Here is a 27,928-nt window from a genome sequence, read left to right on the forward strand (position 1 = left end):
AAGTCATGCTTTAATAAGTCAGGCTATTCTTTTTTCCATGATTCAAAGAAAATTTGCACTTCCTCTGTGGTTTCGATAATTTCACACCTGGAAAACAAATTAAATAAAAGTTTTCACATATCTAGTAATGTGTATACATATATGTATGGAAATTTTATTTTTTAGTTTAAAATATTATTTTATCTTTTTTATTTTCACTGTTTTAATACTGGCAAATCTTTCAATTAATCAATTATTTTTAAAAAGTATCTTAAAAAATATATGTAAAAATTTATAGTTTGAGAAAATTATTTTAAAGATCTTTTAATAATTTAACAAAAATTTTATTTTTTTGAACATTAAAACTTTTGCGGTCTCTGGAAAAAAGACAATTGAAAATAATAACTGTGTTTAATTTTTGATACCTATCGGTGCTGACCCATTGACTGTACGTGATTTCTTTTACTTCATGATCAACCAAAATCGTTTCTAAATTTTTAATCGCAAAATTAATTCCGGGGCAATTCTGGCATGTGGATAAAAAGCAAGAAGATTTTGATACTTCACAAACAGACATTTCATTAAATCATCCAGTGTGTCATTGTAGACAACTCCTCGTTTCATTAGTTCTTGTTTCACTCTATACAATTTCCATTTTTATATTTTGATGGGTTTTACACGTACAAGCGTTGTGCGTTCCAATTTTATCGGCTAAAATACATTGTCGTGGTCGAAGTGCAGAAAATTTCGTGAGACCTACCTTTGCTTCAGGATGTTTTTTCATGAACTTTTCATGTGCATCTTTCAAATTAAACATAAGCAGTCTTTTTTGCATCTGAATTTTCTTACCATCTTTCAAGATGGAAAAACAATCCTTAATGCCGGGCATCATGCGACTGATTTCGTCAGATAGATAAAATGAAATGACTTTTTCCTGTGTAGACGCAAGAAGTTTTCTTCCCCCTTTTTTTAGATACTGTGCTACAAATCCTGAAGTTTTTCTTAAACATGTAGCACTAGAAACCATTCGACGTGATACATGAAATTCTCGACGTATTTTTCTCATAGACCAATCAATTGGTAACGTCGTCAATATTTGAATTTTTCCGGATCTTGTGTTTTGCATTAATAAAGCAGCTTTAATATCATCAATATATTGTTGAATTTTAATATTATTTTTATTTTCAACAGCATTATCACCTATTAATTAATTTATTAACAGCACTTTCCACTATTTTTTTATGTTCAATCGTCAATGACTTACTAGCTTTTTTTTAATGGAGGTTCGCCAACTTCTAATAATATTTTATTGATTTTTTCAGTTTCAAGAACATGATCTACACTGAGACACTGAAATATCGGGTCTGTTTTATAGTAATCAATGACATTATCCATGTCTTCTTCACTATTTTCTGTATCAACGCATTTTGTTGGTGTCTCTTTTCCTTTGTAGATTGATCTTTTACAAGAAGTGCACATATACAATCCTTCAAAATTCTTGAAAGCAGCATTATACTTATTCGTCATGAAAACCAAATTTTTTCTTACACACTTATGATTTTTTTTATTCAGTGGGTTGCAACATTTATTAGCACTAACCATATTGTAAATGTTGATTAAAATTGTACGCGTCACATAAAAAAAGGCACAAAGATTAAATTAATTTTATATCAATTATAAAAAGTAATATTTATTCACATTTTAGTTAGAAAAAGAAAACTTATATTTTAATTTAAAAAATTACACTTGAAAAAACTAACAAAAATATCCAGCAAAGTAGTTCAGCTATCCTAGTTCAAACAAGTTTCTGTGACGCCACAAAAATTATTACTAATCTGATCAGAAATAATTTTTTTTTTCATAAATTACTTCTCACATTAATTCATTCTTCTAGAACAGATTTTATACAAACCTTGAAATTAGTCACGATATTAAGTTTCCACTAAATCCTTGTTTCTAGAAAAATTGTGACTCGCGCGCTAACGCGTGAAAACCGCCAAAGTAGCGCGCCGTGCGGTAAAAAAATAATTCTCGTGCTTATACAAATGTCGGACACTGAAATTTTTTTGTGAATTCATAATCTTTAGTAACGAAGGTATTTATTTATGCAAAAGAAAATTAATTTAGGCATGGAGAAAGTAAAAAAAATGATAATTGTTTATAAAAAATTAATAATTTTTAGAAAAAAAAATTTTTTTTTGTACGGCAAATATTTTTTTCTTTAAATACAGCAAAAATGAAGAAAAAAACATTCTATACATTTTTTCCTATGAGCAATATTATAGGAACTAAATATTTTTGAAAAATAACGTTTCAAAAAAAATATTGAACTTACTGTAGCTAGGCAACCCGTTATTATTATTTAACCAAATTTGACAAATTTCATGTACTCTATTGGTACAACAATTCTACCAAGTTTCAGCTAAATCGGAGACAAATGGGCCGAAGGTGTGCTCACTTGGCGTGATTTGACTCCGATCAAGTTTTCAACAGCCATTTATTGGAAAAATTAATCATTTAACATAACAATCATAATTCTTGAAACTTTTACTGATTTTAGATGAAAAACTTGGGTGGCCCATTTCTGTCCACAAAATTGTGAAATCGCGAATTTCTCTTTTTTTACATAAGGATGTAAAACAATATGTTAAAATTTTTAATTTTTAACTTTATGCTTGCAAAACGTTAGATAATTCCTTTCTCTACAAATAGACGCAAAAAATTTTCCAAATTATAATTTTTTTAACATTCTATAGTCTAAAATCCAAAGTGTGGCCCACTTCTGTCGGTGCTACTCTATAAATAACCGTATAGCGATTATAATGTACGTAAGTGGTGAAGGAAGAACAAATTGTGGGTGCAATATATCAAGATATATAGTGCTTCAATAAATTAAAATTGCAAAATATTTTTTTTAATAAATTTAATGTATGAAAAAAATACTATACTGTCTTACAAACGTTTTGAGCAATATGAAGATTCAACAATTTACTATCAAGTTAAACATTTATATACAGTATTGAAATTCTTTTTATACTGATTCGACAAAATTACTATAACCCTGGCGGATTCGATTTGCGTAATGTCTACTTAACTAAGTGGACTTTAGGTAGACATTAGGTAAACATGTAAAAAAACGTATAAAAAAGCTATTAGTCGACTTATTATGATAAAAAAAAGTTGATAAAAGGGTAAATGAATGTTTATAGAGTAAATTCGTACAAAATTTGTAATTAATAAAGCATTAAATAATTAATAATGAATGGAAAGGTGCGCGAGGTACCTGATCAGTTCAGCTGTACAATTATTTTCGTGCTATTTTCATGAAAAGAATATAAATTAACGGCAAAAACAATTGATATTTATAAAAAAGTGTAAAATTGATTTAATTTGAGTGTTTGCAATACGAATTATTAAATAATAATTAAGGTTTTATCAAATGTGAATAGTGTTGTGAAAACCTGTGAAAACTAATGAGTTACTACATTACCGATCGCATATGATAATAAAAAGTTCTCGATGAGTGTAACAAAAAAGCTGCAATTTAACCAAGTACATAATTTCCGAGAATGCCAGAGATGGCGCCACCAGTTTTTACAATACAGTGCGAGCATGTTTTCTTCCTAGCTTTTGCTTTGAAAGAAAATAAAAAGTGAATTTTAAAATGCAGAATAAAGTTATACAAATAATTATTGATTTCATAATTGTTTCTCGTCCAAAATTACGGACATGATTGCAGCTTTTTTGTTACACTCATCGAGAACTTTTTATTATCATATGCGATCGGTAATGTAGTAACTCATTAGTTTTCACAACACTATTCACATTTGATAAAAAACTTAATTATTATTCAATAATTCGTATTGCAAACACTCAAATTAAATCAATTTTACACTTTTTTAAAAATATCAATTGTTTTTGCCGTTAATTTATATTCTTTTCATGAAAATAGCACGAAAATAATTGTACAGCTGAACTGATCAGGTACCTCGCGCACATTTCCATTCATTATTAATTATTTAATGCTTTATTAATTACAAATTTTGTACGAATTTACTCTATAAACATTCATTTACCCTTTTATCAACTTTTTTTTATCATAATAAGTCGATTAATAGCTTTTTTATACGTTTTTTTACATGTTTACCTAATGTCTACCTAAAGTCCACTTAGTTAAGTAGACATTACGCAAATCGAATCCGCCAGGAATGTATAAAAAATATTTCAATGAATATGAAGATTTAATATTTCATACATAGATTTCGTATTTTAATTCAGTATTATAATTTTTTTAATATTATCCCAGTCGAAAATCCTACGCTATGTTAAGCTGAACAAAAAGTTGTTTTGAAGTATTGAGATAACCATTAGAGAATTGTGAGACAGTAGATAACTAGCTTTAGAAAACTTTCAGGAAGCCTGTTATGGCCGATTTTTCGCTTCCACGGAAAGCTTGAAAATAACAAATTTTGTACGTTTTAAACAAAGCATTCAAGTAGCTTTGAGAGAGTTATCAAAGAGTTGCAGGATTTTGCATATATAAAAAGAAAGCGTTCAGGTGGCGAAAATGAAATGAAGCGTCATGGATGTTTCAGGAAACAGCGGAAAAATGACAATGATCAAAAATTAAATTTAACCTTTCTTTCCATCTTTATTTGTCTCGTAAAAATATTATGTATTAGATTATTATATTTAAATATTGAAGAATTAAAGAAAAATTATTTACGTCAGACTCGGTATTTCCACAGTAAATATTTTAAATAAATAAATATTTTAATAAATAATTAAAATATTTTGTAAATTTTTAACTTTTAGTACATTGTTGTCAACCAAAATTTGTAACTAAAAATACGCTGTTAAATTCATTTTCATAAATTATGAAATTCTAAAAGAATAAAGAATATATTATTTATAAAAAATATTCATAAATATCAAGTATAAAAATAATAATCTTTTTTTTTAAATGTTAAATATTTTGTCTTTTTTTTAAGAAATTGTATTCATTATTCAATATAAAAGGTTTTCACCATGTTCGTATTCCTAACCCCAAATTTTGCTCAAGTTATATATAATTTTTTTCGTATATAATTTAAGTGTTTAAAAATAAACGTTTTCTTTGAAAAATAATTTTTATATAATATATAAAGAATAATTATTAATTGTATAAAACGGATTTACAAATTACTATAGAATTTTTATGATTTTTCGATTTAGTTTAATTTAATGAAATTATTCTAGTTTTCAGGAAGTGTAAAAAAGGTAATTAAATTACATATTAATTTGCAACTTGTGAAAAGCAAATAGAATTGCTTTCTTACACATTAAACCAGGCATTAGGAAAGCATTCACCAAGCAAACTGGTAGACCTTTTGCTAGAAGCTGTCCACAGATATTCAACAAGCTGTAGGAAAAGCTTCCCGTTAAGAAGTCAGAAAGCAAATATCACAGAATTTTAGGTCTAATGTATAAATAGTTGCCATGAAGCTTTTGAAACCTTCATAACAGTTACCTGAAGGCCATGTGAACCCTTCAGGGAAACTTACGATTTTCGACTGGGTAATCAAAACTTTAATCATATTAATCTTTATTTTCTTTAGACTTTATTATAAGTATTTCTCTGTTAATTTAAGATACAATATGAGATTTTTCTTTAGAAGGCCACTTTCATCCAAAATTTTAATACTCAATATTAAAATTTTTTCAGACTTTTTCTTTCCGTGCAGGGTTGGACCTTTTGTACAGTCAGGGTTGGACTCCCATTTATTATGTAGCTATGAATTTGACACAGTTTGTAAATATACAAATAAACATTGATGCACACACACACAAAGTTCATAATGACTGCGTAGCTTTTATTTTCAATTTTAATAAATAAGAATAATGTAATATGCATAACATGCATGAATAAATAAAGTCAATATAATAATAATAATAATATAATAACGTCAAAAATGGAAAAATAAACATAAAAAACGTTTTCAGTAACGTCATAAATGTTATTTTGTTCTTTTTACTGATAATGCGCTTTGATTTTCAGAGAGGGTCCAAATCTGACTAGATTTTTCTTGTTTTTTAAATGTTCAGAGCTTTTTTGATTTTTGACTAATCCCAGATAGCACGGAAACTTGCAACAAGCTTGCGGCAAGTTCACCGTACAAGCTTGCTGCAAGCTTGTCTGAGCTAGCGAAATGTCCCACCCAGGGCAAGCTTGCCGTGAAAGCTTGCTGTAAGCTTTCCAGGAAAGGTTGCTGCAATCTTGCCATGAAAGATTTCTACAAGATTGCTGCAAGAATACTAAGAATGATTGCGGCAAGCTTGCCGTGAAAGATTGCTGTAAGCTTGCTACGTAAGGTTGCAGGAGAATTTCAACAAGCTTCTGGAAAGGTTGCTGCAATTTTTAAAAAATACATTTTAAATTTAAAAAAAATTTATTTGTTTTTTTTTAAATTTGAAAATCCTTGTGACGTTTATTATTATTAATTATGTCCTGTTTATTATTATTTGGAAACTTAACGAGAAAATTTTCGAAACAAATTTGAGGGGACTGGGAATTGAACCCGGGTTCGACAGACACTAACCAAAGACCCTAACCGAGAACCTACTCGACCAACTATCAGAGAATAAAAAAATCTTGCTCTTAACCCTCGTTTTTCAACTGTCTTTCAACTCTTAAAAACAGTCGAGGGTTAAGAGCAAGATTTTTTTATTCTCTGATAGTTGGTCGAGTAGGTTCTCGGTTAGGGTCTTTGGTTAGTGTCTGTCGAACCCGGGTTCAATTCCCAGTCCCCTCAAATTTGTTTCGAAAATTTTCTCGTTAAGTTTCCAAATAATAATAAACAGGACATAATTAATAATAATAAACGTCACAAGGATTTTCAAATTTAAAAAAAAACAAATAAATTTTTTTTAATTTTAAAATGTATTTTTTAAAAATTGCAGCAACCTTTCCAGAAGCTTGTTGAAATTCTCCTGCAACCTTACGTAGCAAGCTTACAGCAATCTTTCACGGCAAGCTTGCCGCAATCATTCTTAGTATTCTTGCAGCAATCTTGTAGAAATCTTTCATGGCAAGATTGCAGCAACCTTTCCTGGAAAGCTTACAGCAAGCTTTCACGGCAAGCTTGCCCTGGGTGGGACATTTCGCTAGCTCAGACAAGCTTGCAGCAAGCTTGTACGGTGAACTTGCCGCAAGCTTGTTGCAAGTTTCCGTGCTATCTGGGATTAGTCAAAAATCAAAAAAGCTCTGAACATTTAAAAAACAAGAAAAATCTAGTCAGATTTGGACCCTCTCTGAAAATCAAAGCGCATTATCAGTAAAAAGAACAAAATAACATTTTAAATTACAATTTAAATAAATAATTTAAATGAGTATAATAAAATATTATTTTTTAATTTTTATAATATACATTTTAAAAATATTATTAAAGAATAATAATTCAAATCTTGTCAACTAATTGTTACAAATTGTATATTTAAACGGTAGAATTAATAAATGATTCAATTTTGCAGAATAGAATATATTTACTATATTTAATAAATTATAATACAAAATTAAATTTTCTTTACAATCATTCGTCCAGCTAAATTTAAAAGGTTTGCTTTATCAAGTATTCGCGAGAATTTCATGAATTTTGTTTGATTGGACCTGCTTTTTGGGGTTAGAAAATATCCCAATGTAATAGATGCATCGGACTTCAAACTTGTTTTTAGTGCATCAAAACATGCCAGAAAATCATATTCAGATTTGCCGTAGAAACACCTCAATTTTTTTTGTACTTTGTGTATAGTTGTTTATAAAAGGAACGAATAAAACTTTTACCTTATTAAAAATTGAAATAATCCAAATAGAGAAAGAGATATATGAAGGTCATAGGAAACTTTTTTTTAAAAAACTAGTCAATAAAACAAATTGCGTTTATACACAAATATATTGCACTCTGAGTAAAAGCGATTGAACATTGTAATTACATCATTTATATTTATTCTTTAACTCAGTAATAAAAACAGTGACAATAAGCGAAAAAAATAACGAAAACGCATAAAATTAAATAATTACACAGCATGACACTCATATAATTCACACAACACTACTATATATAATGTATATTGAATGAGCCGTGGCGTACGCGCGGGGAAATGGCTCGGGGTGTAAGCGGTGAAGTTCATGTATCAGCAAGTACTATATTTTCTTACAGAGCTTCTGTAACTCCTGCACTGTACTACATACTCGGATAACCAATTTTCTTCCTCGTAGAGGAAGTTTTATAGTCGTGACGATTTACGATTTTTCAAAATAGCTAGGTTATATTATCTCATTTTCATCAAAAAAGCATATACATGAAGTATGTAGTAGGTCGCCAGCTTATTTTGTTTATTGTTCTCCTTTTTTTTTACCAACCCCACATAACCTTGGCATGCGGAAGCCAAGGTATCTGTATACAGATTTTCCCAATAGTCCCTAAGCAAAAAAAAAAAAAAAGCAATTGACTGCATTGAATTTTCACGATGAATCACTGAATTTGATTGGCTCTAACTATATTGAATTTTTACTGTGGAAATGGAATATTTGTTAGGGCCAATCAAAATCAGTGATACAACCGTGAAAATTCAATCCAGCCCATTGCTTGAACAAAATACTGTAGGTATTGGCGATTCAAACAGCTACACTAGCGTCACAGTTGAACTAACGTAAGCGTGACTCGTTCTAAAGCAGTCTCTGTTTTGACAGTTTATTTCAAATTTTAATTATTTAATTATTCTGATATTTTTATTGCGTTTGTAAAATAATTTTTAAGCGTTAAATAAAAAAAAATAATTTAAAACACATGGAGTGCTACAGAGCGAGTCACGCTTAAGTTAGTTCAACTGTGGCGCTAGTGTAGCTGTCTGAATCGCCAATAAAAGCACCTTTATGTCTCGTATTTTTCTCAAAATTCGGTATATTGTAGTAATACTGGTGCTAAATAAGTGTACTGAATTTCAAATTTTTCATATTTTTGCAAATACTGACAATAACAAAGAGCAATATTATATTTTGCTTTACTTGTAACTTTTCCCCTAGTGAAATTAGAGAAAAATTTTAAGAATTTTTTTTTTTGTAGAAGACATTAAACTTTTAGATAAAAATTATTTTTTAATTTTAAACAATTTATTTATAATTTTTAAACAAGATCTTTCTTCGAGGTAATAATTAATTAACGAATAAAAGTTAATAAAAAATGAAATATTTTACGAACAAATAAAATTAGAGTAATTTTAAGGGGGAGTGACACTTTTGACTCGAAAAAAAGTCGATTTTTTTTTGGTTTTCTTAAACGATATTTTATGATGTGTAAAATAGAAATTATATCATCAAAAGCGATTTCGAAGCTATGTTATGTCAAAAAAATCGAAATCTGCAGAAAGTGTCCAAGAACGCTTCGAGTGCTTGTTTGCGCTATCGGCTATTTTCTCTTTGACTGTGGTAACAATTGCGTTCTTTTACGCTCACAGCCGCTCGAAAGACTAAAGATGAAGCCAATATTAATGTAGAAGGCCAATTATACGGTACAGGCATCGCAGATTAACGAAATTTTTTTTGATCGTCATTTACTAATGCTTTAGAGTACGTAGCGGATTTTTTATTGGTTGGTTTTTTTTGGCAATAACTTTTTTGAAAAAATTTCGCCCTAAAAATCGACTTTTTCCTTCAAATAGATGCCAAATCCCCAAAAATTAATATTTTTAAAATATCCTACGTACTCTAAAGCTAAATCTATTACAAATTTAAAAAAAAATTCGAATTTTTGTTCTTGATTAAACGGTCTAACTGGAATCTTGCCCACTGATTTGCCCTGCAGAAAAACGAGACCAGACTATTTCTGGTAGTAAAAATTACTAATAGTAATTGTTACAGTAGTCACTTTTAAAAATTGCTACAGATATAATTGAAATTGCTTTAGGATTTTTAAATTTTATAACACCATTGTAACTTTTATTAAATTTTGTATTAATTTTTATATTCGGCACTTTTTAAATATTACTCGTAGAAATTCTAATAAGTAATACTGCGAAATATAAAAATTGCTTCTGCAAAGAAACAACTTTTACTATTGCAGATGAAACTTTTTACTCGAAAAATAGTACCTAATCCGTACAACTACTACTACTATGTACCTGTGTGTGTGTGTGACGACGTCACTATGGTCATGCGTAGCGTTCGTAACCCGGCGTCAAAGTATGCAATTTATGTATAATGAATAAATACTTAATTTCTAATTAATTATTCATTAATTAATAAAAATAAATATTATAATAATGATTATGCCTATTTATAATTGACATAATTAAAGAAGGATATGTGCGGGTAAGCAAAATTTTTTCTATTGCGATTGCGTGGCCGAGAGGCTTAATGTAAACGCGTGCGCTGTTAGCTTGCGTTTAGATATAAGTTTGGCAGGGTTCGAATCTGTATAAATGTAAGATTTTTCGATATGTTTCGTTATTAAATTATAAGTATGAATACGTTAAAAGAGTTAAACTTGTGAATTAATGAATATAATACACATATGGCCATATCTCTAGAAACCTTTAACTTTAATGTCCCTCGCATATATTTTGCTAATTTTAATAAATTTTTTGTTAGAAATATTAATGCTTGATACAAGCAATCATTATCAAAAGATTCCACTTTACCCCCACAGCACCGAAAATTTCCTGAAAATTTCCTAAAGATTTATTTGCAAACTTCGGAAACTTCCCTGGCGGATTTGATTTACCTAAATTCGACCCAGCTGGGGCGAATCTAAGTCGAATCTAAGTCGAAATTAGGTAATTATCAAAAAAAAGCTTTAAATTGATGAAAATTTATAAAAATTAGTATTGTGAGGTAAAATGAACATTTATAGAGTTAATTTTTGTAAGAATTTTAATTATTAACGTGATAAATAATAAATAATCACTTGATATGTGCAAGTGGTAACTGTAGATTTTAACTCGTTGTCAGTTGTCATAATATTTTCAAGAAATTAGTGTAAAATGTGTGAAAAAATAATTTATATTTAATAGAAATTGCAAATTTTATTAAATTATTTTATTATTTATCGAGCACAGTTTAAAATAATTGCAACCCTGGCGGATTTGATTTACCTAAATTCGACCCAGCTGGGGCGAATCTAAGTCGAATTTAGGTAATTATCAAAAAAAAGCTTTAAATTGATGAAAATATATAAAAATTAGTATTGTGAGGTAAAATGAACATTTATAGAGTTAATTTTTGTAAGAATTTTAATTATTAACGTGATAAATAATAAATAATCACTTGATATGTGCAAGTGGTAACTGTAGATTTTAACTCGTTGTCAGTTGTCATAATATTTTCAAGAAATTAGTGTAAAATGTGTGAAAAAATAATTTATATTTAATAGAAATTGCAAATTTTATTAAATTATTTTATTATTTATCGAGCACAGTTTAAAATAATTGCAACCCTGGCGGATTTGATTTACCTAAATTCGACCCAGCTGGGGCGAATCTAAGTCGAATTTAGGTAATTATCAAAAAAAAGCTTTAAATTGATGAAAATATATAAAAATTAGTATTGTGAGGTAAAATGAACATTTATAGAGTTAATTTTTGTAAGAATTTTAATTATTAACGTGATAAATAATAAATAATCACTTGATATGTGCAAGTGGTAACTGTAGATTTTAACTCGTTGTCAGTTGTCATAATATTTTCAAGAAATTAGTGTAAAATGTGTGAAAAAATAATTTATATTTAATAGAAATTGCAAATTTTATTAAATTATTTTATTATTTATCGAGCACAGTTTAAAATAATTGCAATTTAATTAAAAAAAAAAGTTTTCTTAAAAGCGATGAGAACTCTACTATACCGACAGCAAGAGGATATTTTCAGGTAAGTAATGTTATTGTGGCGTGTAGTTTTGTTGTGACTAAAAGATGTCGCTTTAGTTTCTATAGTGATCAGTTACCACTTGCACATATCAAGTGATTATTTATTATTTATCACGTTAATAATTAAAATTCTTACAAAAATTAACTCTATAAATGTTCATTTTACCTCACAATACTAATTTTTATAAATTTTCATCAATTTAAAGCTTTTTTTTGATAATTACCTAAATTCGACTTAGATTCGACTTAGATTCGCCCCAGCTGGGTCGAATTTAGGTAAATCAAATCCGCCAGGGAACGTTTATCGACAGCAAGTTACAGGTTACATCGGTTAACGCTAGATGGCAGCACAGTAAACAATTAATAAGACTTTGACAAGAAAAATATTTAACCCACTGAACGTCGATGATGCATCTAGACACAAAAAATGCTAAAGACTTATTGGTATTTTAGTATTATTTTGGTATCATTGGTATTTTGAATTTTGGAAATCTGTTATCAAATTTGTAATTAGCGACCCCGAAAACCCACTAGTAATATTTTTTAAGAATATTCAATAAGTCTTTAGCATTTTTTTGTGTCTAGATGCATCATCGACGTTCAGTGGGTTAAATATTTTTCTTGTCAAAGTCTTATTAATTGTTTACTGTGCTGCCATCTAGCGGTCACCAATGTAACCTGTAACTTGCTGTCGATAAACGTTGTCCAATAAGGTTATTCAAGTTGGGTGGGGGAAAGCCAAGATGGATGATGGCTGATAGGTGCACCAGCAAGCAACCATCTTGGATTTCCCCCACCCAACTTGAATAACCTTATAGGTAACTATCAAAAGGCGCCAACGGCAGTTTTCGCCAAACGGCGTTTGACCCAATATGCTATAGTTAGTGTCATTCTCGATGGTGAATGAGAAATCTGTAAAAATGATTAAAGTGAAGGTCTGAGAAGCCTTCGAGATGTCTATAGTATCACAGTTTGTGTATTATTACAAATAGACATTGGCGTGGAGATTTAGGGAATGCAGAAAATAAAGCGAAATAGTTTTCTTCGCGGAAATAGTGAACGTGATGTTTTTATAAATAAGTAAATTGCTTATTTGATTAATTAATCAATTAATATTATGAATTAATTAATGAATTAATATTATGAATTAATTAATTAATATTATCAATTGATGGAATAATTAATTAATTAACATTATTGATATTATCAATTGATTGATTAATTAATTAATTAATATTATCAATTAATTAATTAATTAACAGTGACTGGAAGAAATAACGAGTAGTAAAATTATGGATACCAATTTTGAGGTTAGTTTAAATTTTATTTTCAATGAAAATAATAATAATTTTGCGATTGCATAAAAATTTATTTTTTTCAGCGATCTCATGTAATGAATTTTCATTTAATTACATCAATTTAAACGCATGTAAAATTCACTGCGAAAGTCTACTCAACTGTCAATTGGTTTTCATTAAGAAAATATTTTTACAACAAACATAGAATAAGTTGATAATAATTTGTACATCGTCCAAATCATATTGGCATTTTTTATTTCTGGAAATAAAATTTTTATTCTATTCTAAAACTATGCTAATTAACAAAATTCTATTCCTAGCATAATAGACAATCAAGTGATTATTGTTATCGTGAACATGGGCCTAATTGTGGTTCGATTCAGTAAACAATCTCTTTTCAATTGAAGATAAAATTATTCTGTTTCAGCGATCTCAGGTAATGAATTTTCATCTAATAGGGAGTTTGCATTAAAATTTTTTTTAATTTTAATCGATAGATTAGGTCTAATTTATATAACAAATTTTTTTTTAAATAATTTTTTAATCAAAAATAAGCATATAATTAAATAATAATAGTTTATATTATTTTAAAACATCGAAAACGGTCCGGAAAGAGCCGAGTCTTACCGAACAGAATGTGACGTATGTAGTGCCCAAATATTGCTGCTGTCATGAACTGTTTGTGAATAACCTAATGGAACGAAAGTTTTTTCTGGAAATTTTTATGAAATGGAGAAAATCAAGAGATATAAAACGTGTTTTGTGCCAAATTGTCTTAGTACAACAATTAAAACACCCGGAAAATTGTTTTTTACTGTGCCACAGAAAGAAGATATTAGGAGACAATGGTTTCAAGTTGCAAAACGAAATGATAATAATATGTTATCGATGAATTCAAAATTTTTTTTTTGTCAAGATCACTTCAATGTGAATATTTACATTGAAATAATTTAAAATTAAACTAGTTATAAATTATATTTTTAGACATGCAAAGTTAAAAAAACTTTCAAATGTCACTATATAATGTAAATAAAAGTAGTCAACATAACCTAAAAATAAAAAATTTTAAACCTCAAAATATTTTTATCACTTATTCATTGTAGTTGAAGGATGATATGGATAATTACAATAATAATACAATAATAATTACAATAATAAATAAACACAATAAATCACTTATTTTTACTTAAAAAAAATAAAATAATTTGAAAACAGCGAACGCATATATTAGTAAACACAGATCACACATGGATCATGTAGCAGACGATGCGACAGTAGACACTTATGACGTCACGTCCCAGCACCAATAAAAATCGTTTTCTTTCAGTATAAATAGTTTCAACTTTTAAATAAAAATTTTAATATGTAAAATTTAAAAAAAATTAAAACTTTCAACACTAATATATTTTAAAATACCTATATTTACGATTTTATAAAAAAAACGTAACATTTTTTTTATGCAAACTCCCTATTAGATCAGTTTAAACGCATGTAAAATTCACTGCGAAATTTTACTCAACTGTAAATTGGATTTCAATGAGAAAATATTTTTACATCAAACATGGAATAAGTTAATAATAATAATAATTTCAAATTCCTTATAAATTATGATGGCATTTTTTACTTTTGGAAATAAAATTTTTATCCTATTCTCCAACTATGCTGATTAAAATAATTCTATTCCTTGCTTGATAGTCACCAGGGTTATCACAGTTATTGTTAATATGAACCTAATTGTTGTTCGATTTAGTAAACAATTATTTTTCGATTGGATAAAAAATGATTTTTTTCAGCGATCTCATGTAATGAATTTTCTTCTAATTAGATCAGTTTGAACGCATGTAAAATGGTAAATAAAATATCAAACTGCGAAGGTTTACTCAACTGTAAATTGAATTTTATTAAGAAAATATTTTTACAACAAACATAGAATAAGTTAACAATGATTAGACACCTTCTAAATCATATTGGCATTTTTCATTTTTGAAAATAAAATTTTTATTCTATTCTAAAACCATGCTAATTAAAAAAATTCTATTCCTAGCATAAGAGACGCCAGAGTTATGATTGTTATTGTGAACATGGGCCTAATTATTGTTTGATTTAGTAAACAATAATTTTGCGATAGCAAAAAAAATGATTTTTTTCACCGATCTCATGTAATGAATTTTCATCTAATTACATCAATTTAAACGTATGTAAATTTCACTGCGATAGTTTACTTAACTGTGAATTGGTTTTCACTTAGAAAATATTTTTACAACAAACATAGAATAAAATGATAATAATTTGTACATCGTCCAAATCATATTGGTATTTTTTATTTCTGGAAATAAAATTTTTATTCTATTCTAAAACTATGCTAATTAATAAAATTCTATTCCTAGCATAATAGACACCCTAGTTATTATTGTTATTGTGAACATGGGCCTAATTGTTGTTCGATTTAGTAAACAATTATTTTTCGATTGGATAAAAAATTATTTTTTTCAGCGATCTCATGTAATGAATTTTCATCTAATTAGATCAGTTTAAACGCATGTAAAATGGTAAATAAAATATCAAACTGCGAAGGTTTACTCAACTGTAAATTGAATTCTATTAAGAAAATAAAATAAAATAAAACCTTCGCAGTTTTAAATTTTTTTTGCCATTTTACATGCGTTTAAACTGATCTAATTAGATGAAAATTCATTACATGAGATCGCTGAAAAAAATAATTATTTATCCAATCGAAAAATAATTGTTTACTAAATCAAACAACAATTAGGCCCATGTTCACAATAACAATTATAACTCTGGCGTCTATTATGCTAGAAATAGAATTTTTTTAATTAGCATGGTTTTAGAATAAAATAAAAATTTTTTTTTCAAAAATGAAAAATGCCAATATGATTTAGAAGGTTTCTAATCATTGTTAACTTATTCTATGTTTGTTGTAAAAATATTTTCTTAATAAAATTCAATTTACAGTTGAGTAAACCTTCGCAGTTTGATATTTTATTTACCATTTTACATGCGTTTAAACTGATCTAATTAGATGAAAATTCATTACATGAGATCGCTAAAAAAAATAATTTTCTATCCAATCGAAAAATAATTGTTTACTAAATCGAACAACAATTAGGCCCATGTTCACAATAACAATCATAACTCTGGCGTCTATTATGCTAGGAATAGAATTTTGTTAATTAGCATGGTTTTAGAATAGAATAAAAATTTTATTTTCAAAAATGAAAAATGCCCATATGATTTAAAAGGGGTCTAATCATTGTTAACTTATTCAATGTTTGTTGTAAAAATATTTTCTTAATAAAATTCAATTTACAGTTGAGTAAACCTTCGCAGTATTACATTTTTTTACCATTTTACATGCGTTTAAACTGATCTAATTAGAAGAAAATTCATTACATGAGATCGCTGAAAAAAATCATTTTCTATCCAATCGAAAAATAATTGTTTACTAAATCGAACAACAATTAGGTTCATATTAACAATAACTGTGATAACCCTGGTGACTATCAAGCAAGGAATAGAATTATTTTAATCAGCATAGTTGGAGAATAGGATAAAAATTTTATTTCCAAAAGTAAAAAATGCCATCATAATTTATAAGGAATTTGAAATTATTATTATTATTAACTTATTCCATGTTTGATGTAAAAATATTTTCTTAATGAAATCCAATTTACAGTTGAGTAAACCTTCGCAGTGAATTTTACATGCGTTTAAACTGATCTAATTAGATGAAAATTCATTACCTGAGATCGCTGAAACAGAATAATTTTATCTTCAATTGAAAAGAGATTGTTTACTGAATCGAACCACAATTAGGCCCATGTTCACGATAACAATAATCACTTGATTGTCTATTATGCTAGGAATAGAATTTTGTTAATTAGCATAGTTTTAGAATAGAATAAAAATTTTATTTCCAGAAATAAAAAATGCCAATATGATTTGGACGATGTACAAATTATTATCAACTTATTCTATGTTTGTTGTAAAAATATTTTCTTAATGAAAACCAATTGACAGTTGAGTAGACTTTCGCAGTGAATTTTACATGCGTTTAAATTGATGTAATTAGATGAAAATTCATTACATGAGATCGCTGAAAAAAATAAATTTTTATGCAATCGCAAAATTATTATTTTCATTGAAAATAAAATTTAAACTAACCTCAAAATTGGTATCCATAATTTTACTACTCGTTATTTCCTCCAGTCACTGTTAATTAATTAATTAATTGATTGATAATATTAATTAATTAATTGATAATATTAATTAATTAATCAAGCAATTGATAATGTCAATAATGTTAATTAATTAATTATTCCATCAATTGATAATATTAATTAATTAATTCATAATATTAATTGATTAATTAATCAAATAAGCAATTTACTTATTTATAAAAACATCACGTTCACTATTTCCGCGAAGAAAACTATTTCACGTTATTTTCTGCATTCCCTAAATCTCCACGCCAATGTCTATTTGTAATAATACACAAACTGTGATACTATAGACATCTCGCGGGCTTCTCAGACCTTCACTTTTATCATTTTTACAGATTTCACATTCACCATCGAGAATGACACTAACTATAGCATATTGGGTCAAACGCCGTTTGGCGAAAACTGCCGTTGGCGCCTTTTGATAGTTACCATACACACAAATAGTACACAATAAACACATTAATTTTCACTATTTATTACCCTTTCAAATGCTTGAAAATAATAAATTAATACTTTTTCACTGGTTTTTTATTATTAAAAAATCATATCTGAAACACTTTGCATTGAATTATATAAAAATTTGACAGAAAACCCTGATATAACAGTGCTCCATATTTTATCTCTTATTTCACTTATTTCGTATTAAATTGATACAAATAAGGTCTTAAATTACTCATGAACACTTTTTCTACAAATACCAATAAATACTTTATTATACCCTACCGGAAGGGTGGTACTGGATTGGTACTGGGAAATGTGACTGAGATCTCAGTACCAACTCAGTACTAATTTGGTGCATTTTGGTACTGAAATGGAACTGAGAAATTTACCTGCGAAAAGGGTCGAGTTACCGTTAATACCCTCATAAAAGTGAAAAGCAACTAGCTTTTTCAATATGTTTAAACTAAAACTTTATATTTATTTCAATATTATATTTGTTTTTCATGGATTTATATTATTTTCATACATTATTGTGCATATGATATTTCCTTTGTCAGCTAAATTCAAAAATGATGTCCATTTTTTTATCAAACTTAAGGTATACGAGATAAATTATAACTTTTTTAAATGTAATTATTTTATGATAAATTTTAGATATTCATAATCTGGAAATATTAACGAATCTGAATATATATTTTTTAAAGTTGAGTTATTAAAATTACAAATTTTTTAAGCAATAAAACTCGGGTTAAAATTTTAATCCTTCAACAAAGGACCTAGGGGTCTATTTTTCAAGGAGGGATTGCAATATAATTTTCAAACTTAACAGAAATTTTCTACAAACTATTATGTTTTTTTTGCTGTTTTACACGTATATCGTGAGAGACGGTTTGTTGATCTTATATACCTTTAAAACTATTGTTAAAGTACTTTAAAAATGTCTTCTTATGGGTTATCAGGTAGTGGTACTGAAGTGGAACTCAAGCCAAGTCCAATTCAGTACCATTCCAGTACCACTCTTTCGGTAGGGTATTTTATTGTTTAAATAACATTTTTAGTGATCGTTGTGTTCCCAACGGTGTTTCAACGCTATTCCGTTCAAATCGCGTTGAACCCATCCGCTAGGGGAACAAATAATCAAAGCTTCAAAATTTATCAAGTTTCAAATTCTCGATCTCGAAAACAGCGCTTTCGAAGAGAAGTTGCATTATTGAGAAAACAATTGGCTACTTAGAAACGATTAACGGAAAAATGGAAAAAAATATTACAGGTTAAAATCAAAAAATTTGAAACAACCCGATCCTATTGATAAAAACGTAGACAAAATTATGATATCCGGAGAAGAGGCCGTTAAATCTCGATTAAAATTTTGCGAAGCGTTAATAACTCCAATAAAAGAACGTAAATCTTATTTGAAAACTGAAGTCAGTCGTTGTCTGTCGAATCAGACTTTAGCCGGAAAATTTTTGAAGAAGTATAGAGTTATGAGACAAGCAAGGACTTCTCGTTTATCTGTTGGAGCGTGTAGACGTTTGTCCCATGCTCCTTTCTATATTTGTATATATGTACATATTTGTAAATTCTGTGCGTTCTGTGTAACTCTGTGAGCGGGAAATAAAAACTTTCTCGCTATTCTGAAATACTTTTTTTTATGTGACTATTTATTATTTTATCACGTATTTACTTGTTTTACAAATGATCTATAACTGCTTGATCATATTCTCTCATTTCCTTAGTGAATGTTAATCGGTTAAGTGTATACTTGTTCGTCGACTTTCAACTTATAATATTCAAAACATTGGACTAGAGGTGAAATCTACAAATTAGTAAATTCAAAATAATAAGTTAAACCAAGTTAATTTCAATACTTAAACTCCTTTATTCCATTTCAAAACTAATTATTTTTCATCTGTTTTAAATCCTACTTAAACCAAATTTTGCAGAAATCACTTTTTTAAAAAAATGAAATGTAAATGAGAAAGGAGGGAAGAGTATATGAATGAGGGAATGAAAAGAGGGGGAATGGAAAACAAAATAGATGAATCAGTGTTAGATTAGAGTCATTTATCCTTACGTATTAAATAAATACCATAATTAAATTCACCTTCATTTAATATTTTATATTGTATGTTAGAATATTGTATTATGCTTAAATAATTTTTGCTATTGCGGGACTGGAATGAAACTATTATTGCAATAGATAACTAATCCACAGTCAGATTGCCTCTTTCTTTGTTGTTTACTATAAATAATTTATTAAAATAATTTATTTAATTCAATATTTGTTTACTTTAACTTTAAACATTATTATTTAAAATAAAAATATGTCCGGAACTAGTATGACCAACCATGGTAAATCTCCATTAAACAATTCGGATAAATCCCTTCGAAATAACGGTGCCAGAGGTAGAGGATGGAATATGAAAACTGATTTAAGCAATTCTAAAAGCATGATCACTAAAAGATTTGACTATACAACTCAACAACAACTGTCTGCTTCTCCTGTATATACTCAGAAAACCAAAAAAAAATTTTCAGGTAATAATAAAAAAATAAATAAAAATAATGTACAAGATACTCAAAATTCAAATTCCAAAGCTGGACCTTTAAAAAGAACTCATTCAACAGTCACATTAGATCCTTCGCACATCTCTCCTGTATCTGGAGAGTCTCAATTTAAAAAACAAAACTTAATAACTGATCACGAATTAAACCCTAATCTACCAGATTCTTTTAATGACCTGTTAATTAATACTGAAACACATAATGATTTACCTAAACAAATTGATTCCCCACGATCTGATCAAATTTCATTAAACCAACACTTGACTAATAATGATGTTCAACAAAATACTGTTATTGATAAAGAAATAGTCGATAATTTTGTAAAAAACCCTTGTCTCTTCTAGTCCTCTATTGAGAATTATTCTGAATTCTTGAGATACTCGGATATATCTTCACCCCCATTTACTGTACTTCTTGAGTCCACTATCCCAGGTAAAGATCTGGGAAAAATGGATCCATTTGCTGTGGCAGACCTTGTTGGTTCCGTTGTAACCGGACATAAAAGAATTTTCAGAAGCGGTATAAACCAGGTGAAAGTTCATTGTGATGCATGGGAAGACGCTAATAAAATGGTGGCTTGTTCCGAATTTAGAATTTCAGGTTATAGAGCATATATCCCCGAAAATTTTGTTTGTAGAAAAGGGTTTTGCAAAAACATTCCAACCTCTCACCCAGTTTCGCAAATCGTGGAGAATTTAGATGACGAATCAAAAAATCATTTAGTCATTGTCAAAAGATGTTTTGAAAAGGATGGCTCACTCTCTAATAGAGTTGAATTTGTCTTATGTTCTATGAACATCCCTAGACATTTGTTTCTAAATGGTTACGCTCTAACCATAACACCTGTCATCCCTAGACCTGCAAGGTGCTACAGGTGTCAACGCTTCTCTCATGTAGCTGATCAATGTAGATCAACTCATCCAGTTTGCTAGCATTGTTCCAATAATCATAGATTTAATGTCTGCCCTAATTTGGACCAAGAGCCTTTATGCTCTAATTGTAAGGGTCCTCATGAAACAGTCGACATTAATTGTCCAATTTATGATTTTGAATTTGAGGTGAATAGGTGCAAATACATAAATAATTGTAATAGGATGAATGCCTTTAGGAGCTTGCAAAATATTCCTTCTCCTGAAATAAGAACAAGAGCTCAACGTTATCTAAAATCTGTTCATGATGGAAACTTACCTCTCAATGTTAACAACTAGGAGCAGAATTCTCTATTACTGTATTCACCTGAAGACCCTAATAACTTAAACAATTCTGTACCGGAACCTCAATAATGGGGAGGAATGAAAACGGAGGAGAGGGGAAGACAAATTATAATTGTATATAATGGTTGCTTTAGTTAGGTGAATTCCTGTCCCCTGACATTTACATAATAAAAGAGTTTTTTAATTTTAGTTTAACAGAACCAAAGTCTGATTATTATTTAATTAATTTTTTATGTTTTCTTTTTTTTCCTTCTTTTTTTTTGTTGTTTCCTTTATGTGTTATTGTTGATTTCCCGTTGGAGATAAAATTTAGATATAGTTTTATTTGCTCTTTATTATTGTTAATTTCCCGTTGGACAAAAATACTAGATATAATTTTATTTTTTCCCTTCTTTTATTTATTTATTTATTTTTATTGTTTTTACCTGTTTATTTGTGTCTTCTTTCTTGTTTCTGTTCAAGTGAAAGGAAGGAGTAGATAGATGAACTCTAATTCTAGTCCTCTCCGTATTGCAACTTGGAATGCCCGTAGTATTATTAATAAGAGAACAGAAATAGAGGCCCTCATAAAGTTGAGTGAGGTAGATATACTATTAATTTCTGAAACATGGTTAAATAAATCATGTCCAGTTTGGCAAATTTACGAATTTACCACATTTAGTAAAGATAGAAAAACTGATACACATGGAGGTGGAACTATGCTCTTGATTAGAGACAATATTATTGTTGAACCAATTACCCTTCAGACTGTCATTTTCTCAATTCTTTGAGGCAACTGCTGTCCTGGTTAGTGTTCGAAACACAAAATGGTTAATTGTCTCATTTTATGTTCCACCATCTATTAACATCCCTTTTCAACTATGGCTTAAATTCTTCGAGAGTCTCCCTCAACAATATCCTGTTGCTCTGTGTGGTGATTTTAATGCGCAATCAATGACATGGGGCTCAACTTATAATTCTTCAAGAGGTATAGCATTATCAAGAGTTTTTGAATTCTATGGTCTTGTTTCACTTAATGATCACCTTCCAACTAGACGAGATCAACATGGACGTACTAACAATAAGCTCGATCTCATAGTTGTATCTGAGAATTTATTATCAGAAGCATCTATAGAAGTAACTGAAGATACATATGGTTCTGACCATATGTTGGTTCTCGCCACATTTGATACTAGTCAAAAATATATTACTTCTAATTCAAATAGGTTAAATTTTAAAAATGTTAATTGGCAAGAAACTGAAATAGATCTTTTATCCCTAATTGATTCCCTAGAAAAATTAATTTTTCTGATGATAATGAGGAACCCAAATTAATCTATGATAAATTTATTTGTGATCTTTCACCTATTCTCGAATCGCGAGGTGCCTTTCGTCCAATCAATCGTCCCGGGAAAAAAAAGTTGAGCCTTTATGGTGGGATGAAGACTGTCAGAGAGCCATCTCTCGTAGAAGAATAGCTAGGAAAAATTGGATTGAGAATCAACCTGAGGAATGTAGGGGTGAATTTGAAAAGGTTGATAATGAGGTTAAATGGTATCTTAGAAAGAAAAAGAAGGATTCTTTTTCTCAATTCTGTAATAATATCAACCCATCAATGGGAATAAGCACCACATGGAAAACCATTAGATCTTTTCTTAATAAAAACGTATCAACCAGAACTAATATTTGTAATGACCCGGACTCACATATATTTAACACTTTACATGAAAAACTAGTAAATTCTAAAGTACCTGTTGTGGAGACACCTTTTGAAGCTGGTTACGAAAATGAATCATTTTCCCACATAACACATAATATTTCAGCAATGTTTCTGCAATATTTTTTTGCAACATTTGAAATGTTTCTTTGTAATATTGCAATAATATTTCAGGAATATTGCTATGTCCGACTCATGAAATATTTCAAAATAATATTCCAGCAATATTTCAATGAAATTTTACTAAACCATTTACTTCAATATCTCAGGAATATGACAATGGAATATTGCTGAAATGTTATTTTGCAATATTGATAAAATGTTGCTTTGCAATATTGTTAAAATATTATTTTAAAGTATTATAAAATTTTCCAAAAAATTATTATTTAATTTATTCTCAAATATTCTGAAGAGCATGGATTTTTAATTTTTTTTCGTAAGAAATATAATTTTTATTTTCTTACTCTTACTGCGTAAAATCCTTTTTAATGCAAACTTTAATAGAATTTGATTTATATAAAACGGAATGATATGTTTGCGAAGAAAAAATCTATTTCAGCTTGATAATAATACTTTAAGAACAATTTTTGTTTCAATAACACATTTCTTTATTGTTTAAGATCTCAATTATAATCAGGTAAGTAATAAAATAAGCAGTTTTAAAACACTCTTTAAGAAGTGGAAAAATTTTGTAGAACACTTTAGTTTAACCCTTTAAGGACGGGAAGGACACTTTTTTAGAGCAATTTTCAATGACATACTTCTCTGCGACTAAGAGTTATAAAAATTTGAGAGGAAGTGTGTCTTATGTATTCGATATCGCTCTTTCAGAATCCATATTCAAAATTTTGAAAAAATCAAAATTCAAAAAGATACGGCCATGTTTTTGAAAAAAAACACGGTTTTTTGAAAATTTTTTATTGTAAATTATTATTTTTCGAAGCTATTCGCTTTAGGAGATGCATAAAACACTAAAATATCGTGTCCTAAATGTTCAGACATGAAAATGGTGCAAAAGGTTTTGTTTTAAATTAAAGATGGCGTACCAAAAATGGCGTCTAAATTCAAAATTTTTTACAAAATCATAACCTAGTGGACGAAATTTAAAAAAATGCTCAAATGTGCTTGAAATTTGTTACTCGGGGGGTTTTTGGGGTCGCTGATTACGAATCCGATGATAGTTTTTCAAAATTCAAAATGGCGGATTCAATATGGTGGACGAATATTCAAAAAGGCTCAAATTTGCTTGAAATTATTTACTCGGGGGTCTTTGGGGTCGCTGATTACGAATCCGATGTTAGTTTTTTAAAATTCAAAATGGCTGATCCAATATGACAGACGACTTTTGGAAAATCTAATGCAATTCGCTTGAAACTTGTTACTCAGGGGTTTTTGGAGTCAAAAACCCCCCAAAAACCTCCGAGTAACAAATTTCAGGCGAATTTAAAAATTTCAAAAATTTGTCCGCCGTAGAATTTCTTAAAATTCAAAATGGCGGATCCAACATGTCGGATAAGTTTTTTTAAAAAACCATTAATTTTCGCTTGAAAAGATAGTTGTGATTTATTATTATTATTAACTTTTTGATGAATAATTTATGGTGGTGGTGGTGGTGTGGAAGACCGTAACAAATTTCAGACGTATCAGAACGATTTTAAAAAATTCGTCCACCATATTGGATCCATCTTTGAATTTTTAGAAATTTTAAAAATCTGACTTCAGATTCGTAATTAGTAACCCCAAAAACCCTCGAGAAGCGAGTTTGAAACGAATTGGGTTTAATTTTTTAAATTTTATCCGTTATGTTGAATCCGCCATTTTGAATTAAGAAAATTTTAAAAATCTGCCTTCAGATTCGTAATCAGCGACCCCAAAAACCTCCGAGTAACAAATTTCAGGCGAATTTAAAAATTTCAAAAATTTGTCCGCCGTATTGGATCCGCCATTTTAAATTTTTGAAAACTAACACCGGATTCGTAATCAGCGACCCCAAAAACCCCCGAGTAAATAATTTCAAGCAAATTTAAGTTTTTTTTAAAAAGTCGTTCGCCATATTGGATCCGCCATTTTTTATTTCAAAAACGGACTTCAGATTCGTAATCAGCGACCCCAAAAACCCCCGAGTAACAAATTTTAGGCAAATTGGATCAATTTTTTAAAAAGTCGTCCGACATATTGGATCCGCCATTTTGAATTATGAAAACTAACATCGGATTCGTAATCAGCGACCCCAAAACCCCCCGAGTAACAAATTTCAAGCACATTTGAGCATTTTTTAAAATTTCGTCCACTCGGTTATGATTTTGTAAAAAATTTTGAATTTGGACGCCATTTTTTGTACGCCATCTTGAATTTAAAAAAAAACCTTTTCCACCATTTTTATGTCTGAACATTTAGGACACGATATTTTAGTGTTTTATGCATCTCCTAAAGCGAATAGCTTCGAAAAATAATAATTTTCAAACAACAGTGTTTTTTTCAAAAACATGGCCGTAACTTTTTGAATTTTGATTTTTTCAAAATTTTGAATATGGATTCTGAAAGAGCGATATCGAATACATAAGACACACTTCCTCTAAAATTTTTAAAACTCTTAGTCGCAGAGAAATATGTCATTGAAAATTGCTCTAAAAAAGTGTCCTTCCCGTCCTTAAAGGGTTAAGTATGTATTATGAATAAAGTAATAAAAATTATAATATTATAATCTTTCTCTTTGTCACCATTTATATGAATTGGTTCGTTATACTATTTCCTTCGATGTCACTGTCGTTTCTTTAACTAGTTTGTATCTATAGAATAATTAGAAAATTAGAAAAATAATTAAATTGTACAGAAAAATTCTGTAGGTAGTTTTCGGGAATTACTAGAAATTCCCTACGGAATTTCTCCGGAAAATTCATTTGTAATTTTATTTAACTAGTCATATGTATATAGTAAAATTTATTTATCTAAAAAATAACCAAATTGAAATTATTACCTCACTTTTCACCAAATTATTAACAGAACTCTACCGATTAAAATTGGAAAAATTTATCTGCTTTAGATTTGTTTAATTAATTATTATCAATTCTCTAAAGTTGGAATGTTCGCCTTGCTAGCTTTGACTTTGACTTTAACGATTTTGACTTTCAATAAAAAACAATTTCTTTGAAAAAGCATGTAGCATAAATAGTAATTCACTTGTGGAATTCCTTCGACCAATAGATTTTACTGCTTTTATCTGAAAAAAATATTTCACTTATTTTAATTTTGAATTAATAACCGGCATGGGTATGTTTGTCTATAATTAATACATTTATTTTATTCAGAAAGGAATTGCTTTTTTAAAAGCTTCTCTTATTGTGTTGTACACAGAAAATAAATTAGTTTAAAACTAAACTATCTGAAATAGTAATAATAGAAATAAAAAATGAAAATGTTTTTAAATTACTTGTGGTTAACAAGAAGTTGTGTGCAATATTGGAAACACGGCTGACAGTTTTCTAGTTTCAGGTATCTTCCACATTTTTTATTTTAATTCGGAAAAAGGCCATAAACAAAAAGATTTATTGTTGCTGTTTAAAAATTTTTGAATATTATAATCACTTGAATTACAAGGAGTTGTAAATAAAGGTCCCTCGGAAATGTGTTTTTTTCCTATTAAATAAACATTTCCCTCTTCTGACTCAATGATATTCAAGACCGTTACAACCGAGCCGTCTTTTAACAAAACGCAATTGTTTCTTGAATTAGAACAATCAATCGAAAACGATTTATTTGTAATTTTCTTGTATTGCTTTTTTATCTTCAATCCATCATTAATCAAAGGACCTTCAAATTGAGAGTGTTTTAAAAGTATATCCGGTTGATTGATATTCATTTCTTCGAAAACTTGTTCTTCGGCGTATCTCCTGGCTAATTGTTGCAAAGGTTTATTAGTTTTTCTTAATTTCTTTTTTACCGTTGTCATATAATTTTCGAATTTGAATGCGCTAAATTCATCCACAGATCCATATTTTTTAACATCCTCACAAAGATTAAGTAAATTATGAAAGTTGTACGACATAAATTCCTTTCCGTATTCGTTCTCAAAAGTTGTAATGAAATATTCGATAAGTTCTTGAGCATAATCTATTTCTCCTGGAATTCTAATAAAAATTGGGCTTGAAATAATAGTTAATGCTACATGAAGAGCCATGAAATGTATATAAAATTATTCTTCCAAAACATTTTTAAGAACAATAGGTCCACTGTATAACAAGAAATTTCTAAACTCTGTTGCTTTCCAAAATTTTACGTCCCTTAATGATCTTGGCCTTCTCGCAAACTCACTTGGTTGACTTCTCTGCAACTCTATTAATTTAATAGAAATTTTATCAATTTTTGATGCAGAAAGTCTGACTTTAGCTGGACCTGCTAACCATAAAAGAATTAGTTTTTTCATTATTCCTAATAGGACTAAGTGCATATAGTTACTTGGCACATTGGAAACAGCACTAAATCTAGGAATTCGAGTAAAAACAGTTGCTTCTCCTTTTTGGTAAGTACCTATGTATACATTCCTAGCGAATTCCAAGTCTGTCCTTTTTTCGAATGGTTCAACACCAGGAAAATACAC

At 28.8% G+C, this 27,928-nt stretch overlaps 1 protein-coding gene across 4 annotated transcripts in view; it reads right to left on the reverse strand.

Annotated features, from left to right (window-relative positions):
* LOC127287497 (glucan endo-1,3-beta-glucosidase-like) overlaps window positions 1-22,197 on the reverse strand; it is a 38,367-nt gene extending 16,170 nt beyond the window's left edge. For 2 of the 4 annotated variants that reach the window (XM_051314470.1, XM_051314469.1), the window contains exon 1: window positions 7,799-8,408. The gene's annotated coding sequence lies outside the window, so the exon portion shown is untranslated. Of the gene's footprint in view, window positions 1-7,798; window positions 8,409-22,060 lie in introns of those variants that run through there. The other 2 variants (XM_051314474.1, XM_051314471.1) reach the window with 2 other exon arrangements.
* Window positions 22,198-27,928: the final 5,731 nt, after the last annotated feature.

The sequence above is a fragment of the Leptopilina boulardi genome, unplaced genomic scaffold (assembly GCF_019393585.1).
Source record: "Leptopilina boulardi isolate dan_hultmark-lab unplaced genomic scaffold, ZJU_Lbou_2.1 LbouV2_371, whole genome shotgun sequence".
Lineage (NCBI taxonomy): Eukaryota > Metazoa > Arthropoda > Insecta > Hymenoptera > Figitidae > Leptopilina > Leptopilina boulardi.